The 19054-nt window shown below is 44.3% G+C and overlaps 1 protein-coding gene across 3 annotated transcripts in view; it reads right to left on the bottom strand.

The window, feature by feature from the left end:
* Positions 1-3523, bottom strand: part of LOC120901845 — a 39478-nt gene extending 35955 nt beyond the window's left edge. The window contains exons 1-2 of one of the 3 annotated variants that reach the window (XM_040310166.1): positions 3339-3523; positions 343-575 (exon numbers count right to left, since the gene is read on the bottom strand). The gene's annotated coding sequence lies outside the window, so the exon portion shown is untranslated. The remainder of the gene's footprint in view (positions 1-342; positions 576-3338) is intronic. The other 2 variants (XM_040310165.1, XM_040310167.1) reach the window with 2 other exon arrangements.
* Between the last annotated feature and the right edge of the window lie 15531 nt (positions 3524-19054).

Genomic DNA, 19054 nt, shown 5'->3' with positions numbered 1-19054 from the left:
CCGCGGTCAGTACACGCGCGGGCCATCATCGGTTCGCGCAAACGGATTCGGCAACATTGGCTTGCGGTTTTGCTTTGCAACTGTCAACAAGCCCAGCGGGTGGTGGACAGGTTGTGTTGCGCAGGGTAGTTTAGTTGGCAGGGATTTTTTGCTCCGTTTGTTGGTTATTTGCTCGTCACAAACTCCAGCACAGCGGTTCGCTGGAGTGTTTGATCCCGGGGATGCTAATTTTGCCACTCAACCTCAAGCCCAAGGAAGGGTCAGAAAAAAAGAAGAAAAATAGCCACGGGGGGGGGGGCGTATAAAAAAGATTCAAAGTCTCGTCTGCTGTTTTCAACTCACCTTTTTTTTACCGACCGGGGTCAAACGGGTCCAATATTGCAATAAAATACCACTGGCCACTGTTCTGGGGATCGCAGCTACTTTCGCATTATCACTTCTGCCATTTTGCTGTTCTATGTTTTACTTCTCACTTTTCCCCTTCTTACACTCCCAGGGCAAAGTTGTTTCACTGGCCAGGGGGCTTAACCCGTGCTGTCAATTGCCGCCCTCGCTACAGAACGTTCTGAAAACTGCTTTTCAAAAAAAAGAGAAGGAAAGAACGCGTAAGTAGGTGGTGGCGCGAAGAACCGGTCGGTTGAAAAATGATCCCTTCGGGAGGTTTATCCTTTTCAACGTGCGAGGTAATGCTTATTTTTATGATCCTTTCGTCGCCTGCCTGCCCGTTCACCCGCCAATCACACTGCCACTGCCTTTTAATATATATACGAGCACACAAACACACAAACAAGGACACACACGCACAGCTACTTTGAAGCCGGATTTTTTTTGTTATTGTTGGCTGTCACAAACACGCGCACCGTGCTACGTTTGACACATTGAGACGTATTCTAGGAAAAAAAAGGTTGTGGGGGGAGGGGGGGATGCCGAGAGTGGTGGCTCTAAAACTGCTTTTTAATCCATTTTCCAACGTTGGCGTTCGCGTGATCGCGCCCCGATGATGGCGTTTGCAGGTGTGATGGAGGCGATACTAACGATGGTTCCTTTAATCCTTCGTTATTGAGCGATAAATCCTTTCGCTCGTCACAACCCGCTCATCGAACACACGGACAGGCACAGACACAATACGCACACACATACACATACACATAATAGATAGACGCGTTGGAGTATATTGAGGGATTGGGTTTTTTTTTTGCTTGCGTAAAAAACTCTTGGCAAGAAAAAGCACTAAAGTACAGGTAGGAGGAAGCTTAGCGCTGATCGGTTTTTCTTTTCGTTTTTTGATGGTTTTTATGCTTATTTTTGTTATTTGGAATAAAATAATGTCACATAAATCATGATTTTCTCTGTTTTATATGCTTTGAATTAATATACAACATAAATCGTTAATGGTTTCCGGTGAAATTTATATTCGTGTTATCTTTCTTCCTAGTCCATAGTTACATTTCCTCTTTGCTTCATGTTCTAAAGACATGCTGCTAGTTTCCTGTTTGTGTTTTCCCTAGTTGTACGAAACTCCACTTACACTACTCCACGACACACTCAACACATTCGACCTAAAACAACATCCATCCATCAACGACCCACCGTTGTGCCGGTGTTGCCGTGTAAGCAGGCGCAAACAGGCCCAGCCGGATGAGCCTGCTTGCCAATCGTTTGCCAACCGTCGTCCTCCTCTTTCCCAGACGACACATTCGACACCGAGGTGCTTACTTGCTCCCCACCGGAAGCAAATTATTTCACGCACCGGGTGGCAGTCGGCTCTAGTCAGTTGTGGTGTATCGAGTGTGGTGCAAAAGCCGCCTGTCCGCCTGTGTTTATGATTATGGAAGCATCGCCAGACCCAGCACGCACGCATGGGGTTGGGATGGGTTTCGAATGGAGCCTGCTGGGATGTTGATGAATATGTGTGAAAAATAAACCTACGATGGAATGGAAAACAGACCCGCAAGTGGGAAGGATGGGACGGATTGGGGATGAAATCGAATTAGCATGTGAAAGTGATGGGTTCGTTGTCTAGCGCAAGACTTCTGCCGGAACTGCTGTTCTGGAGCTCTTTCGATGGGACTTTTGTGCGTGAAGGATGTGGAGGTACTAACGCAGCTCGCCAGACTAGTCTGCACGCATTAAGGGTTCTATTTTTGGGAGGGTTATTTTCTTCACAAAACACCCCAATCAGGCCGGCTGAAATCCAGACGAAGGTGGGAAACTGCAGGAGTGATTTATTTGCAACACAGTTCCACATTATTGCCTCGTTTCATGTTCACCCAAGTGGAAAGGCAACCGTTGATGGAAATCTTGACACTTGCACACGGTGGCAAAGGGATGTGTTTGATTATATTTTTTTCTTGCTCCTTTTCACAAGCTTCTCCCTTCACTTCAGAAGGTCGATTTTCACCGAAATCGAACGATACAACGCCCAGTCGATTGATTTTCTGGCGAAACGAACAAGAAGAAAGGGGGCGCAAAAACCCACCCCGGAACGAAATGGATGCTAACAAACAACACTCATACACACGGCCACGCACACACACACACATACACTAGCTTCACGATTCGACGGTGGATGCCGTTTCCGGCAGGTTCCGGGCCTGTTTCACCGTATTTTCCCACTGCGAGTCACGTTTTCACTTTCCAACTTTCCACTCGAATGCGTCTGCTTCCTTTCACGCACGGGAGCGCTCTTGCTCTGTCGCTCGCAGTTGCCTTTACTCGGCTGCAGCCACGGGCAGCCGTCGAGGCGCCTTGATGCCTGTTTCCAGCACCGCTACACTATACACATACACACGTACGTACGGCACCCATATATCCGCCCACTCATATGCTTGCTGGTGCGGTGGAGCATGGGAAACGGTGAAATAGGGAAGCGCAAATAACAGGAACAAAACACGCACACCACACGGGCAAGATGTCTTGACTCGATTTGGGGGCCAGAATTTCACTCAACCACTTGGGCTGCTGCCCTGGAACCGGAAGCAAAACCCTCCCCGAGCCGCGGGTGGAGTGTTTAATCGCTTTTTCCCACAAACTCGAGGCTTGAAGCTGCTTGGTTGTGCCTTGCTGGTAAACAGCATCCTTCAGCAGTGGGCTGCACGATGCGGCAACAGCAAACAGCTCCACTCTCACACATTAATCGTGAAGCGAACGAGTCAAGCACACACACACACAAACACGACACAGGCGTTTCGTTTGAAGGGTAAACTCCTTCGTCTTTGCTTCACTCAGTGGTCACTGTTACCGTTTCATCCGGCAGGATCGTTGTACTTTTATTCTTTTCTTATTGCATCTTAAATTCCTTTTTCCAACTTTTCACAAACCCACACGCACGCACACACCTGAGGGAAAACAGCGTTTGCTGTTGTTGTTGTTGCTGCTGCTGTTGCTTCGTCACCTCGTCACGAGATAGGTGGCCGCGCCGGAACCGGTCGCGGGTTTTACACGCGGCTAGTACACACCTACAAAAACCCGACCGTGTGGCGTCTTTCGCACCGAATGTGTCTGCCAGTACTGCTGGTGGACAGAACCGGGCTGACCGACGGCATTTGGCGATGCTGCACAGCGGGCCCGATCTCCCGAGCATCTCCCGAAGCGGGCACCATCGAGAGCCATCTCTTCGGGCGGTTTGCTGGTTGGTGAGAGCGTGATGAGTGTTTTGCTCTCGCGAGCGCTCTCCATTTTTGTTTTTTTTTTTCTTCTGACCAGCACCGCGGGACCTGTTCGGTCGCACGGTGGCTGTTCGGCTGTTGTTCGGCGGGAGAGCGCATGCGTTTGTTGTGGGTAGGTGACGCAGCGCCACTGTGAACGGTGGCGGGAAATACGGGAACTAACCTGCGCATACAGACGCACAAAGAGAGAGATGCTGTCGGAAAGGTGAACGGGTTGTTTTTACTTCCGAGTTTTGATGATGGTGCTGATGGAGTGCTGAAGCGATGGAGCGGGTCGGTGAACAGGCGGAAGAGAAAGAGAGGATTAGGGTGAGGAAAAAAGAGAGAGAGAAAGAGGGAGAGAGCGAGATAAATGCGATGAGAAAGCCTTTCTGACAGAGAGGATGTAAAGTTGAAGGGTGAGGTTATCCAGAATGGGTCGGGAAAAAAGAACACACACACAGAAACGCATCTCTTGGTTTTCGATGCTTTAATGTGGGCGAAAATACATTTGAGGGTATTTTGTACTTTAAAAAGTGACAGTAGTGTGGACGAGTTATAAAATTCTTATTGATATTATTTGTTACCTTCACCAAGTGCATTTTAATATAATGTAATGTAATGTAATGATTGATATTTCCCTAAAGAGCAAGCCATATTTGCAATTTAGATAAGAAACTATATGAGGTGCAAATCTGACATCCTAAAAATTAGGCTTATTTTGGGGTAAATTTTGGAAAATCCTTCATAAGCTCTGTCGAGCAAAGTGAAGTTTTATTTCCAAAGCCATTTTTTTCAAAAATATGTCTTATTATACTTGAAAAGGAATGATTGGGTTCCTCTAAAAATGACTGCAACAAAATATGTAGAAATTAAAACAAATCGTTAAACGTTAAACAAAAAATCAGCCCTATAGTTTACTTTTATTTTTGTACTCAACAATGACTCAAAGAATGCCTCAAGAGCTCCCAAAGATAAATGTTCTATGAGTTGTAATACAATGGTAATCAAAAAAAAAAAAAACAAACGAGCGTGACATCGAAAGTTAGGGAACAATGTTTGCTTCAAAGAAAAACATACAAAAACTTAAAAAATTGAGACATATTACTCATAAATACTTACTCATACTCATTTAAACATTAAAAGCAGCAGCGCCATCTATTAGAAGAGCAATAATACCAATCAAATGTGTCGACTTTTAATAATAACCGAATTTTAATAACAACTGTGTCTCACAGTTTTTTTCCTGACAATTGTTCCAAACTGATCCCTGCGCATTGGTTGTTGAAATTCTTAAATTTATAAAAAAAATCACAATAAAAGCTTAAAATTTTCAAAAGAGCAGGCATTCGCCCTACAGTCGTCTTATAAAGCCACTTGAGCGCATTTGCACAGACAAGATGACACAAGAACAAAAAAAAAAACTGCGCCAGAAATGACAAATCTCTCCCACTCTTTATGCTTCAAAATCCATTTCATGCATTCCCGTAATCATCTCACATTTCAACCACCCTGCTCCTCGCTCTTCACACGATCCCTTATCTTACGCAGCCTCCGTTAGGGTCGCTTTCGCCCAAAAGAGAGCGAGAATACACTTCACGGCTGGATGGCAAGCAACCGGATAATAACAACGGTTTAACCGACCATCAGATCACAACTACCGTATCCTTTTATGCTGTGCTACTGTGCAGCAGCGAGAGGGGATAGTGTGTAGAGCTTCCGGAGGGGGCAAATGTTTGGGAGAAGAAGAGTTCAAAATGTTTAAGCCAAGAATGCCTGCTTGCTGCCTGCCCGGGTGTGAGTGTGTGGAAATGAATGTGAAACAAGCAAGAGAGAGGGAAAGATTGAAGCAAAGCAAATCAAGAAAGAAAGAGAGAGAGAGCGAGCGAAGGGCAAGTAAAAGTCGGCAAGGGATGGTAAATGAGTCGTACCGTGATCGTTACACAATGGATGGACTTTGACTTATGCTTTTTACGAGCTTTTTCCCTCCCTCGCTTCCTTGCCAGTGGGTGGTTTTTCAGCTGCTGATTCTATTCATTCAATTCTAGACATTGGACAGTGAATACGGGCAAGTGTGTGTAGGTGTGTGAGGGAGCGTTCAAGCAAAGTGGGATGACTATTTTTCATAGCCCCGTAGCCCCGTACTGTCTGCTCCACAAACCAGTTGGTCAGTTTGGTCACCACCACCATACCATCACCATGTTCCTCAACGATGTAAAAAATCAAAAGAGCAAAGCGCAAAAACGCAACGAGAAAAGCTCTCGAACCGAGGGATACAAATTTTTCAACCCACCACTGGGAAGGACCGAGAACAATAAAAGGAAACCTTAAAGCGAACAATGGTGAACAGGTTCGAGGTCGGGGAGAATCCCTTCCGCAGCGCAAAATGGTCAACCACCGGGAACGGGGCGGTTGAATTGAAACAGTAACTAATAGATGCATTGCGGGCCAGAGTTGATCCCCGGCTGGGAAGGGTAGTGAAGCGTTAGCATTGCAAAAAAACCAATGATTCCCGGATTCAAAAGCCAAAAGATACGCTCTAGAGTACAAACTTACGACTGGAAGAACTTTTTTTTTGCGAATGTGTGTTCTTTGAAGCTGAAAAAAGGGAAGAGGTAAGCTGTACGCCTCGAAATGACGTTTCGAGTGAGTGAAATCGGCATGACGCATTACGCCACGGTAGAACAGGAATACGAACAGGAAAATCTGAATTACACGGCAAAAAAAAAGCAGAAATTTTATCTTCACAAGTGCAGCAGCAAGCGTCCGATGGACCATCCGACCAGGCCGATCGTGCCAGTGGGCGGGCGCCGGCTCGAGCTTTAGCGCGGGTGATGAACGGCCAAAGTTATTACCACCATAAACATTGATCGGACATCGTAAAGTTGTGCATGTTTCGAGGGGTCGTTAAAGCATCAAGTGTAATGTTTTTATGGCATAATGTGACAGCAGAAAAGTGCACTGGCCCACAAACACATACACTTATACCTAGACGCTTCTGCAACTCTTTCAACAATACATCTGCGGGTGAGGGGCGCCGAGGAGCAGCTTTTAAGATAAATTTTGCAAAAGCTTTCGGATTTATGACGATCATTGCCCGCAATGATAAGCTGCTCTGGGTGAGGAGAAGTAAAAAGGAAAATCGTTTTTCCACATGAATTTCTTAAACCTTTCTAAGTAGATACCGTCGGGACACTACCCGTCAAGAGCGTTTCGTAGTCCGGCACGCTTTACCTGCCCTTCCATTTTATCCTCATCGACGTTGCATCTTGATATGGTGCAGAGAAATGGAGAAAAAAACTCGTATGTGTTTGTGTCACTTTTCTGCATCCCCCTGTTGGAACAATAACAGTTACACCGGTACACCCCAGATACGCCCTTCGAGTTCTTCTCGTTCGCTCGTCACTCGAGCGCTCTCAACACCTTGGGGATAAATTTTCGGCAGGATAAATATCTTTCCCTACGCCGTGTGTACGAGCCATGCGAGAGAAACCAATTTCAACGTACATCATTTGACAGATATCCAATTACGATACCCATTGAAGCATCAAATAGAGTCGTCTTCGTCGATAGGAAAGACTGGATCGAAAATAAATGCGCACCAGCCGCATCGCGGCGGAGAGGGCGGCAGTAGCAGCAGCAACAGAACAGTAACAGAATGCTAGTGTAAAAAGCTACTGCTATGCGCGTCCCAGGAGCAGAGCGTCCCCCTCCGGCGCACCCCTGATTGCTGCTGTCTGACAGCAAATGTCACCAGACAGTTTTTACCATTCGCTTGCCCCGTTCCAAAATAAACTGGAATTTCTTCATGTAGCTAAGTAATCGGAAAACGAAACAGGTAGCATCGTAGAGAAGATAGGATAAAGAGGCACATTGGCTGGGGTGTACCGGTTTATGAGTGTCAAATTACAACCTCGCCAAGCAGTAGCAGCCAGTTATTGGGCGGAAGAGAGAATGATGAAAATATGTGTGATGTTATTCAATAGATTCGAGGAAAGATTTATCATCACTCTTCCTGGAACCGGAGAAGCACCGTTCTGCTGTGGAAGCCAACATTGATGGCACCGGCTAATACACTTGTTGTGAACATGAATGTGTGTATGTGTATGTCTGTGTACTCTATGCCGGATAATGAACGCCCCTGGCAGCATCAGTAAGCCAACCAGAATGGATAAAATATATGTAGGCAAACCGGTTCTTAGCAATATGCGATATGTACGGGTTCAGTTTCGTCAGAAGCGTCTTCACAACCAGCCTCAATAGTGCTTCATCATTGCTGCTCCCGGCATGCTCCCGCGCGTACGTCTAATAGACCCACATAATCTTGACGATACTATTTTCAACACTTCCCGAACACAGCCGAACAGGCTCAAGTGCACGGTGGCTTACGGTCATGGGTGAGGACCGTAATGGAGAGGCATTACAAAATGCCACGTAAGGAGCATCAGCAGCTTCTGCAGCACGGGGGAAGGTACGACGAGGGACAAAATATGCTTTATTGATATTGTGTATGCATTTCGGGGAAAGAAGAATCCACCAGGGGCAAGGGCTAGGAGTTGAGCAGAATTGGAACGAACATGTTGTAAAATTGTATAATCCCATCTAATTGCTACTTGCAAATGACGGCACTTTTTGCGGCACTGTTTACAGCGGTGACTGTAATTGTAGGACCGATGTTTCTGGTTATGCACATTGTTGTGATTTTTTAAATGTCAAGTTAAAATGTAAATTTAAATTTGAGAATTTAGCTTAAAGGACTTAATTACATAAATAAATGTTGACCTTTAAATCCACTTCAATTGACATGCCCCAAGGTTTTTCAGCTGAGAGCAGCTGAACAATGTCTTCTGTTATTGATTCTGCTTGCAATTATCATCAATTCTTGTCTATAATCTTGTCTAGTTGTGTGATTCCAGATTTCTTAGTACGTATAGAATACAATACATTAATTTCGGACGCCTTTTAAAGAATTATATACAGGAAATAATCAATTTGAAGGAACTTAGATTGATTTATTTTAGATTTTTTTGTTTGAAAATAGATGAGCCAAACTATTCGTTGGTTTTATTTTCCTTTATTACAGTTTGCTTTTTGTGCATTTTACGTCATCAAATCGAACGAATTCATTGCAAAAGTGTGTTTCTTTGCGTTAATATGCGCATTATGTTTTCTCAGATTGCATACATTTAGGCGAAAGTGTACTTACACAGAGAATTGCTTCTTTTATTGCTGTTACTACTACAAACATCACTCTACTTGCCCATGATGGCCTCATGCACGGGTGAAATGTGAACCATAAGCAAAGTTTGAGCCAGAACCACGCTGGAAAAGCATTTAATGGGTATCAGTGAGAACGTCGATGAGTTCTTGAAAGTCTTACACGCGCGCACCAGTCATCCAAAGCTTTTTCCCGCACACGCTCTTGCTCGCCACAGAGTGGAGGTTGCGGGACATGGGGAAAGAAACTTCACAACTCTTCGCCCCAAGAGTGCTATCCATCCGTGCCATCGCTCATCAACCTCCACACTCCACAGTAGACTCTACGGGACGGGAAACGAATGCCGCGCGCGATCCACAATAATGACTAGCGGATTGGTGTGTCAGCGTACAACGCACCCGGTGTGTGTGTGTGTGAAGTTCGCTGGCTGCGTGGATAAGTACTGCCGCAGGCATACTAGCGGCGCTTACGATGACAACGAAGTGCCTAACGACCAGTCGTCACCAGGTTGAGATGGTACCAAGCAACTCTTGCGCGTTGCTAATAAGCGATGCCGTGCTACGGGAATGGATGGTAAAGAAACAGCTAACTACTATCCCGGATCGCGTGAACTACACCCCGCGAAACGCTCTTCACCTTCTCCTGGCAGTGCACTTGCGCGCCCCCACTGATACAACCACTGATATAATGATGATATATGTAGGAGAATCGTTTACTTAGTGGGTTGGTTTCGCATAGTTTCGGAAGATAAATTGTACACGCATAATTTACTTCGGACCCCTTTTTACCCAGCAATCCCGGGGCCCGGGTCCGGGTTTCGGAAGGTATGAGTAATGGGAGTTGCTACTTGCTTACGTGCCCCCACCCCCATCCGGCACCAACCAATGTGTGTGTGTGTGTGTGTGTGTGTGTGTGCTTTATGGATTGTGGTGTCGCTTGAAGTCGGAAGCGTACTTTTTCATTAGTCCGCTTGATGAAGTTGCGTACAAAAACGATCACGGAGTGTTTCTTACCGAGCGTACTGGCAGCTTCGGCAGAGGGGAAAGGAATGCACAGTGCACACCCAGAGGATCACATCTGTTTGGAGTGCTTTTTAAGGAGAGTGGTCGGTGGGTGGACCAGTGTAATCGTAAAAGGATTAGATTAATTGAACGAAAACAATCCGGAGACACAGGCGGCTAATTAATTGACGGATTAAGCTTAAGAAGCGGGATGGCCAATGGGACACCCTCTTCGTTTGCCTGCTCCCACTCTTGGGCAGGGTATTTGTGGTGCCGAAATGCAGCCGATAAGATTAGACTGCTGCTGCTGCTGCTGCTGCTACGCTCCAAATGACCCAACCATCAGTCAACCTTCGAGTTGTGATCCTTTTGGAAATGTGATTCAACTTCCTTCCCATTCAACAGAAAGCACCACAATGGGATGAAAAGTGCTTGCATGTCCGTGTGTTTGTCTTGTAATCTTTTGCAAATGTGTACTTTAGGAGCAAATCAGCCACCCTCTTCCCACTACCAATCCATTTTCCTTCTTTGTTCTAGCGGGAGGGGCTTCAAATTCCACAGAGCAGTAACTCATCGTATTTTAAACAACGGCAGCACCCTCCAACAACCACGACAAATCATAAATTCTTAGTACAATCACTATCTTTTTTGGGGGGTAAGCTATTATTTACGTTTATGTGTGTGCGTGTTTTTCTTTTCATACCCCACAAACAGCCACACCAAAGCCCAACAACCGCACCGCAATCAATATCCTTTTGTTTGCCGAACCGAAAACCGAAATGTCGTCTTTTGTTTGTGTATGTGTATGTGTTTTGGGCAGTTCGCTTTTCTTCCCATAATGTGGCTCTGTGGTTGTGTGTCTGTACTCGACTGTGTCCAGCGTTTACTTGTTTTTTTTTTTCGCTCCCAATCCTTGTTTTTTCTCCTCCGGCAGACGTAAATCAGCAAGGTAGCAGCTGCCTGCTGGTGCGTTTCTTAATTTGTATTGTGATCGTACGGGAGCAAAGCAAGGCGAAATAAACACGCAACGCGAATGCGAAACCATTTTTCATTCCCATTTGGTTGCATCCATTTAAAGTACGGTCGTGCTGGATTCGGTACGGGATCGTGCGTAGGTTGTGGAATAAAAATATTAATGCCGGAAAAACATTGCCACTGGCCGGGATGAAAGAGAAATGCCAAAAACCATCACACTGGCAGTGATTTGGGTGACGGGTGTGTTTGTTACTTTGCAGTAGCAATGTCAAGTTCATGGTTGCTAGCTGTGTTTTCTGCTTGTTCTAGCATTTTTTATGGAGAATGTATAAGCTTGCCTTCAATACATGTTTTGGAAAAAGACTGAATTGAAAAAAATAAATAAACTAGACATAAGTGACGCTATTCGGCTCTTAGAATTCTAAACATAAGCTTATTTTTATTTGCAAAGATTTTCTTGCAGGAATAACTATTTTCATAAAACGAAATAAATTTTCAATTGAGCAAAAAATACACATTGAGTACATACAATACAAGATTACAAACCACTATGCAAAGACAAAAAGGTAGCATGTTTTCATACTCAGTTACTCTCAACATCGAAAGCAGCAAACTTAAGATTAAAAAGAATAATACAAATTGTTCGCTTTTAAAACAACCTTTTCAAGCAGAATAAATAAAATTTATGAAAATAAATGTTAAAGTCAACAGAAATTAAGACTACATTCCTAACAGATCCAAGCTTTAACATACACGTACAGAGATGTTTTTCAAATCCTGTTCATATTTTTTTTTGTGTATTCTCGTGCATTAAAGCTTGGTCTGATTTCAAAAGCAAAGTATCATGTTCAGCTTTCCCTTCTTGTTCTTACCTCGATTACACAACTTTCAACATCCAATGAACATTTCGTGGGGTGAAATTCGGGATGAAAAAATCAATCCCCTGCAGGTGTTTCATTTCTTCTTCCCCCGTCCGCACCGACTTATCATCTTATTAGCTTTCGTTTGTTTGGTTGTTTGGTTTGGCGTTTCGTGCATTTGCTCTGCTTTTCGGTACATTTTCCATCCTACCTCCCCTTGGCCGAACAAAGGACAAATGACCGTAGCATAAATCAAAAGCGAGCCATTTACACGACCGTACTGTTTGTGAGTGGTACCGGTACCGGGCAAGCTGTGGAATGCGGGCAAGAATTCCCCTTCCCGCTTTCTTTGAAAACAATGGCAAAGGATGGGGCCGGAATTAACCGGAAATGCGGAGTCATCCTTACAGAGAAGAAGAAGAATAAGAAGAAGAAGAGGGAGAAAAAGCAGAAACAAACGGCCCAGCTGAGCCAGGATCTGCTGCTGGTCGTCATCGTGAACTGTTTGACAGGATCAGAAACATGGCCGAGGGCGGGCGGGAAGGAGCTCGTATCAACATTTGAAGCCTAAAGACGGGCGGAGAAGGGATGAAATTAAAAATAAACAGAGCTAATGCCTGTTACAAAAACATATCATAGCAAATAAGCATAGGGAAGGGGGCCTCGCACACTAAGACCCAAAAAATCCATCCCTGATGGGGAATGGGAAAAGCTGGATTGAGGTCATTTTGCGCTAATCCAGCTTGGCTTCCGTTTCCATGAACTTGCTCATCGTTTTATTTTTTTCACTCTCTGTTTCTCTTTCTCTCTCTTTTTTTCTCTCTCTCTCTCTCTCTCTCTTTATTCTTCCATTATCTAGTTGTTGTCCTGATTTTAAAGATTTGTGAGCGATGGCAAAAAACTGCTGTCCCATGCCGAGTGCGTTAGCTTAACGCTGGCCGAATTCGGTTGGCAAATGGCTTTGAAATAACGGAAGAGCGGTTGAACCATTTCGACATGAACCTTCCTACCCACACAAACACACACACACACACAGTATAGCGACCGGGAAACACAGGGGGACAAAAAGCGGAAAAGATCATTATCGTCGCTAGCGCGTAGCGTGCAACCACCGACGCTGAAATAGATATCTGAGGCAGAAAGCCAGTAAAGAGCTAGCTCCAGCTGAGGCTGTGGTGTACGAAGGATGATGTTTTTCCACTGCCCTCGACATCGCCCAAAAAGACAGTTAAGGTTTGGCGCAGAGATGACAGTTAATGCGTTTCACCGGCGGAGGGGCAGTGGCAAAACGTATCGAAGTGGGTAGTTTGGCCGTGGGTTTAGCAAAGGAAACCAAAAAAAAAACCGACTGTAAAATACTACCCCGAAGAAAGGCCAAACGCCTAAACGCCATGACACGCACACACACGCGCGCTCCGCCACACAGCAACCTACGTGAGGTAAAGTACAAACGATGAAAAGCTTATTAAAACACATCAAAGAAACACCGGTGGCTGGTGCTTTTGCACATTGCCGGTTTTTCCCGTTTTGAGCTTTTTTTTTAAATTCTCATTCCGTCTGCCTTTCCCAAAGGTTTGGATGGCAGAATGTCGTTGGTTTTTAGGTTGAGCTACTTCGTTTCATGTTTCGCACCGTTCCGGAAGGGGGATGGATTTTTTTTCCTATCTCTTTTTTATCTCCTTTCTCCCTTTATCTTTCCCATTAAAATCGTTGCGTTCAGCGTCCAGCGAGTAAGGTATGAAATGCAATAAAGCATAAGCCAAAAAGGCAATGGCAGCACAAACACAAACATGCCTGGGCATAAAAGTTAACCACATCATTTACACATATCCATGAATAGCAACATCACAGACCGCTTGAAATGCGAAACAGCGAGCTGTCTAAGGTAAAGATTCTGCTCGGTAATGGTAAAGGATTTGTGAGGAAGGATCTTTTTTCAAATGTCTTGTTTTTGCAGTTCAAACGATTATGAAGGAATTCTTTTGAAACTTAATTTATACTAGATTGAAAATAACGAAATAAGACAGAAGCTAGACCAAAGAGGCCGTATAATAAGGTACAACTAAAATTAAAACCAAATAGGACCAAAGGTATGAAAAACATTAACTCGAATCGCGATCAAAATTGATCTTTTGCAGACTGAGTAAAATATTTGAAAATTTGTCAAGAGCATTGCCCAGACTAGTCAACTCTAGATAAAACATTTTTCAATCTTTCCTTGTTGATCCTTTTATCAATCAATTACGTACCTTATCAATATAATGTTATTTTTTGTAAGTGATTTATGATATAATTCTAGTTAAATTTGTAAAAGGCTAGTCTCATTAAACTTTCATTGATAAAATTCTCAGGAGTAAAACACATAAATTCACTTAATTTGGCTCAGTTTTTAAAAAAGAGCTGTTCTTGCGAGAACTTTGAATTTTATTGTCATTTTGCATTTTAGTAGATTTGTTATTTGTAACTCACTTTGTACGAAAATCGCTGTAAACTTCCAATGCGATACAATTTTTTTACAGCCTACAGGTTGTTACTCAACAGATGTCACATACAGATACAGATGTCACATACAGATGTATGAATGTGTGACTTTATCCACCAAAACAACTGCAGCATTTTTACTATTATGCTGAGGTCATTTAAACTAGGAAAAACGTTTAATATGATCTTTTGCGAGTTATAAATGTCTTTCTAGAATAAATCATTCCATACTGGTCATACATCAGCTATTTCTAATTTTGAAAATCTTGTTGTGGTTTGTTCATCATCAAACGGTTAGCATTGGTACGTGTGCTTCTCTTGTAACTTGTAAAAAACAACTCATTCTTTCATTCCAGCTCTGCTTATTACTGAACCTGCTACGTAAATTATGCTTCACACACTCACACAAGCTGTAGCCAAATTAGACCATCCACTCGGCGAAAGCAGACGTGCACCCGGAGCAGAAGTGCCATCTCGCATGAAGCTTTTCGGGACAAACAGCTCCTTTGAAGAATGTCATTCAGCATGCTTTCGGTGTGCAGCGAGCGAAGAAAAATGCAGTTTCAAAAAAATTCTTTCCACTCACTGCCATTGCCTACCATTTTGTGCCTCATTGTGTTGAGCCCGTGGGAGCGTGTGACGAACCTTGCATAAGGTGAAATAGTGACGGCGAAACCGTGCAGAATGGTAAAAAATATTTGCATTTTAACCATCCTCGTACGTGGTGTGAGACGTGCGCGGGCAGACAACGATACGAAGAGAAAAAAACGTTCCCGTGCCATATTGCTTCGCTCGGTTGAGGTATTTGTGTGGTCACGGTTGCACTTGTATGCACTTTCTATCTAGTAAACACACACAAACGCACTGGAAAGCAACACAACCGCATACCTGCACATGAGCGCACCCGTCGTTCGTGCGCTCGTTCGTTCCGTTTTGGTGTTTGCAAAAGTTTAGAATCGCTTAAAAGTTTTACATTTTGCCTGCGGTAGTAACACGCATCCGTGCACGATGTGTGCTAGTGATGGGTTCGCGACTTTGCCGGTTTTTCGTCGAGGCTGCCTGGCAGCACGTACCGGCAGTATGCTCCAAGGTGCACCGAAAGTGCTAAACGAAGAAAAATTGCACCCAACACACCCAGCAGTGGGTGGATGTGAGTGTGCGATGGTGGGAATACTAAAAACCGCCGCTCGCGCTCCAATGCATTCCACTCAGCCGAGCTGTCAGTGGGTGAGAAAATATCGCTAAATGCGTTTCAACTCGAGTGACTCTGGTTTGCCCGTTGGTGGATGGGTAAGATGCTTAGAGATGGTTTTAATGGTGCGTGCGGTAGTAGTTTTGATGTTTGGAAAATGCAGTATCGATGGCGTCGGCTCTTTGAATTGAATAAAACTGTGAGCTGCTTTAGAATAAAAATAAATCTGTTTACAGCATGTCTCAGTTACTAGATTCTTATGCCTTATGCTTTAAAAAGGTGATTTTTCTATCTCTTACAAAATGAAAAGACATGTAAAAAAAATTGTAGCATTAAAGGCGTTTATGAATGATTTTGTGTTTCAGTCTTGAGTTATGCAATTTAGTTGACAATTTAAGGTTTTTAGAGCGGTCTGTTAACCAGTGCAGCAAAATGTCACTGTCAGTGTCATAAAAAAATCTGACAGAAAACAAAATCCATATCAGCGTCACGTACTCAATTGTGGTAATCAGAGGTGATACTCAGAATGGTTGGTGTGATCAATACATGCTCATGACATGTTTGCGACCATCGCTTGGTCAGTCACTATGTCATGACTTTTTTTTTGCTGTGATTAGTTTTGCAAAATGTCACTGACATAGTCATGACAAATTCCGGCTGAAACAAAATCGTGTCAGCGTCACGAGCTCTACTGTGATGATCATAGGTGAGCCTCAAACAGTTGGTGCGAATATCACATGCTTGGTGACATTGTGTGCGACCAACTCTTGGTCAGTCACTTGGTCGCGACATTTTCAGTCGGTGATCATCGCGATGGTCATGGGAGATATGCGGTGCGTGCGAGTGGTTCCAAGAAACAAAATGAGCATGTTTTCTCGCTCTGTTTGACCCGACAGATAATCAAAACAGATAGAGGGAGAAAGCATGTTCATTTTGTTGTTAGAGCCCACGCGTCAAGTATATTCAAAGAATGTCGTGATTATCACCGACAAAAATGTCGTGACCAAGTGATTGACCAAAAGTTGGGTGCTAATCAAAATGTCACCAAGTATGTGATTGATTCTCCGACTGTTTGAGTATCGTCACTGATCATCTCAGTTGTGTACATGATCTGATTTGAGCTTCATTTCAGTCATGAGCGTTGATGACTGAAACATTGACATTTGGCAGCACTGTTGACAGCCATAAAAAATCATGATTATGCTTGCGCCGGCATTAATCTAAGCTTGTCAGTCAGAGTATCACGTTGGGCTCAAGAATTCACATGTTGTGTTCAGCATGCCATGACGCACTTTTATTGACTATCAGCAATGAGCATCAAGCTACCACGGATATGTTGATGGTTTGAGTTTGTGAAAATCTCGTGATACTCATGACATTTTGCAGCACTGCTGTTAACTTTTTATTTAGTTATTTGAGGTACAATGTATTTCAACTAGTAATTTATGTGTTACGGCTCCATTGACACGCAAAGTGCTTGAATCTTACTCCGAAATTTTCTCCATAGAACTGTCGAGTAATGTTGTACGTAAAAAAATAGCACAAAAACAAACGTTCAAAAAGGCTAAAGTAATGTAATTAAATTATGTTTTACGCCTTTTTAAATTGTGTCAATGGTTTCAAACTGTTCAAGATAACTTTTACTCTACAGAACTAGCTAAATAGCTTAAATAGTTATGTATACAATTTATTTAAAATCATTAAAATACAATGTGCAGCAACCTTCTGTGGCTCCAGAATTGCTGTTGACGGTTTGGAAATTTCTCTCCTTGCGCTTTACGAGCTGCCTGTGTTTATTGGCCAAGAAGCGTCGAAACCATCAACACCCACACTACAAACGCTAAAGTAGCTATATTAGCTTCTTTTTACAGTGCAATTGCCGTTTCCTGGAACTCCGTTCCCGGCTGGGTCAGATTGAATCACCTTACCCACACACACTCACACACACACGGTGCTGAACAAAAAAACACTGCAAAGAAGAAGAGCAAAAAACCAGCACTCACCCGTCCAACATCCATCGTTTCGCACACAGCGGCTTGGGCCACACAAGTTACGTTTCGTGTCAGCTCCGGGGCAGCATCCACTTAAATTTATTGTTTTCAATTTCCGAAGGAAAACATACATTTACACTTGCTTTGAATGTTCCTTGGGGATGGGTTTGGGCCCGCTGGCTTGGAAAGGGTTGCATCTACCGGTTGCTACTCATTTTTAAGCCTCTTTAAGAGAAAAGAGATGTACAACTTTTTTGTGTGATCTTCACACCCTAAACGACATCAAAAATGTGCAGCTTGAAAACAAATATTTGGTGTTAAATAAATAATATTATTTTGCACCTATATTTCAGCCTCGATTGTTTCCAAACTAAAATAGAATAGCATCTTCATCCACTGCGCTCTAGCAGCATTTCGATTCGAGTTCACATCACCACACCGGGGCTACGTTTCGATATCCGTCCAGGCTCGGGTCTCGGGGTACGAGCGTGGCAATCGAAGCCGTGGCTAAGGAAAAGGATAAATTTTCCTCACTCTTCACACCATTCGACACATAACTTTCTATTCGTTTATGCTGCAGAATGGCTTCGGGCTGCCGCGGGCAGCAGCGAGGGGATAGCAAACCACTATCACAAACACACGCCCTCCGGAAGACTGGTTCGGTTGGTCGGTCGGTCCTGTCGATCGTTGCCCCGGCAAACTGCATACATGAATAGGAAAGCAGCGAGCACCGATGCCACCGCAGCGCTTACAGGGAAGAGACGGGGCCAACGAACGTGCCACCCTCTCCTTTTCGGACGGTCGGTGCAAAAATGCTAAGCATCGATGTTTTGCACCAACACCGATGCACATAAAGTATATTTTTCACTTCTTTACGCTATCAAGAACAAAAGTTTAATTCCATTAAGGTTTGCAACGGGCGGAGTTTCTTCGACGGCGAGTCTTCTTGCCAGTGGGTGGGTTGGTGGGTGAAGAGAAGAGAGTGCAGAGTGGTTGATCCCGTGTCTAAGAAGTAGCCCAGTTACGTACACACCGCCTTGCCTATGGTCAACTTAGAGTGGCTTCATCTTCGCTGCAGTCTCCGGAGCGTGTTTTCCTGCCCACGATTGGTAAGGTGCCGATGGAAAAGATGGAAGAAGATGAAGACGCAGTGTGGTGTTTCTAGCAAGACAAAAAGCGAAAAGCGAACCCATAGGGGTGCAGCCAGTCGGTGGCCACACTGTTCGTATCGCATATCAGCATAACTCGTACGGATATTCGGTGGCTTTTCTATCTTTTGCGGTGTTTGCGGTGATCGTGTCTTGTGTCCACCGTGCCACGGTTCGACTTTTTAGCCTTCCCTCTCGCCTGTACGCCACCCACCAAAACCAGCTCGGTTAAAGCGAATCGATGTTCGCGCGTTGGTGTCTCACACACACAGCCACACAGCCACACACGCCCAGTCAAGAAGAAAGCCGGAACACCGGAACCGACAACGAACAAACGACATCGTCCGTCCGCTCGGTCATCCGTTACGAAACCGTAAATCATTTTCCGGCTATGGCTCCGGAAAACTGGCCTCCCCATTCCCTTGGCACCTTTACCCTTTCGCACACAGGGTCACCACCGGTGCTGGCAATTCCTGTGTGCGCGCGTGTGTGTGTTCGCGCATTCTGGTCAGCGTAAAAGTTTTGAATTATTCCGATGGCC

The sequence above is a fragment of the Anopheles arabiensis genome, chromosome 3, assembly GCF_016920715.1.
Source record: "Anopheles arabiensis isolate DONGOLA chromosome 3, AaraD3, whole genome shotgun sequence".
NCBI lineage: Eukaryota > Metazoa > Arthropoda > Insecta > Diptera > Culicidae > Anopheles > Anopheles arabiensis.
The sequence above is the reverse complement of the archived record's forward strand: the minus strand, read 5'-3'. Positions and strand labels throughout refer to the sequence as shown.